The sequence below is a fragment of the Calidris pugnax genome, unplaced genomic scaffold (assembly GCF_001431845.1).
Source record: "Calidris pugnax isolate Ruff unplaced genomic scaffold, ASM143184v1 scaffold3, whole genome shotgun sequence".
Lineage (NCBI taxonomy): Eukaryota > Metazoa > Chordata > Aves > Charadriiformes > Scolopacidae > Calidris > Calidris pugnax.
In genome coordinates this window covers 3878380-3880160 of record NW_015090799.1, presented here as the reverse complement: position 1 = coordinate 3880160, position 1781 = coordinate 3878380, and the positions used below count along the sequence as shown (strand labels likewise).

Here is a 1781-nt window from a genome sequence, read left to right as displayed (position 1 = left end):
CCTTCTTGGCCACCTGGGCACACTGCTGGCTCATGTTCAGCCGACAGTTGACCAACACCCCCAGGTCCTTTTCTGCCAGGCAGCTCCAGCCACTCTGCCCCCAGCCTGTAGCGCTGCCTGGGGTTGTTGTGACCCAAGGGCCGGACCCAGCACTTGGCCTTGTTGAACCTCATCCCGTTTGTCTCGGCCCATCGATCCAGCCTGTCCAGATCTCTCTGCAGAGCCTCTCTACCCTCCAGCAGGTCGACATTGCCACCCAGCTTGGTGTCATCTGTGAACTGACTGAGGGTGCACTCAATCCCCTCATCCAGATCATTGATAAAGATGTTAAAGAGAATTGGAGAATTGGCCCCAGTACCAAGCCCTGTGGGACACCACTCGTGACTGGACGCCAGCTGGATTTAACTCCATTCACCACCACTCTCTGGGCCCGGCTTCCAGCCAGTTTTTAACCCAGCGGAGGGTATTCCCATCCAAGCCATGGGCAGCCAGTTTCTCCAGGAGGATACTGTGGAAGATTGAAGCCCCCACAATCCAAAGGGAGGTGGTGGGGAACCTGCTTCAACACCTGAATATAGACAAGTCTATGGGGCCAGATGGGATCCACCTGAGGGCACTGGGGGAGCTGGTGGAAGTGCTCAATGAGCTACTTTCCATCATTTACCAGCAGTCCTGGCAAACTGGGGAGATCCCAGCTGACTAGCGTCAAGCAAAGTGATGCCCATCCACAAGAAGGGTCAGAAGGATGATCTGGGGAACTCCAGGCCTGTCAGTCTGACCTCGGTGCCTGGGAAGGCCATGGAACAGATCATCCTGAGTGCCATTATGCAGCGCATGAAGGACACCCAGGTGATCAGGCCCAGCCAGCATGGGTTCATAAAAGGCAGGTCCTGCTTGACAAACCTGATCTCCTTCTGTGACAAAGTGACCCACTTGATGGATGAAGGAAAAGCTGTGGATGTTGTTTACCTGGACTTTAGCAAGGCCTTTCGTACAGTCTCCCACAGTATCATCCTGGAGAAACCAGCTGCCCATGGCTTGGATGGGAGTACTCTCCACTGGGTTAAAAACTGGCTGGAGGCTGAGCCCAGAGAGTGGTGGGGAATGGAGTTAAATCCAGTTGGCGGTTGGTCATGAATGGTGTCCCCCAGGGCTCGGTATTGGGGCTGTTTCTCTTTTAACATCTTTATCAATGATCTGGATGAGGGGATCAAGTGCACCCTCAGTAACTTTGCAGACAACACCAAGTTGGGTGGGAGTGTCGATCTCCTGGAGGATAGAAAGGCTTTGCAGAGGGATCTGGACAGGCTGGATCGATGGGCTGAGGCCAGTGGGATCAACAACGTTCAACAAGGCCAAGTGCCGGGTCCTGCACTTGGGACACGCCAACCCCATGCAGTGCTACAGGCTTGGGGAAGGGTGGCTGGAGCTGCCCAGCAGAAAAGGACCTGGGGGTGTAGGTCAACTGTCGGCTGAACATGAGCCAGGAGTGCCCAAGTAGCCAAGGTGATCGTCCCCCCTCTACTCAGCACTGGTGAGGCCCCATCTTGAGGACTGTGTCCAGTTTTGGACCCCTCACCACAAAACAGACATTGAGGGGCTGGAGCGGGTCCAGAGGAGGACAACGGAGCTGGTGAGGGGTCTGGAGCACAAGTCTTGTGAGGAGAGGCTGAGGGAGCTGGGGGTGTTCAGCCTGGAGAAGAGGAGGCTGAGGGGAGACCTTCTTGCTCTCTCCAACTCCCTGAAAGGAGGGTGTAGCCAGGGGGGGTCGGTCTCTTCTC

General features: G+C 55.8%; 1 protein-coding gene across 1 annotated transcript in view; it reads left to right on the top strand.

Annotated features, from left to right (window-relative positions):
- The window catches only part of PDHX (pyruvate dehydrogenase complex component X), a 62807-nt gene that overhangs the window by 7863 nt on the left and 53163 nt on the right, over positions 1-1781 (top strand). The gene's annotated exons all lie outside the window — the stretch shown is intronic.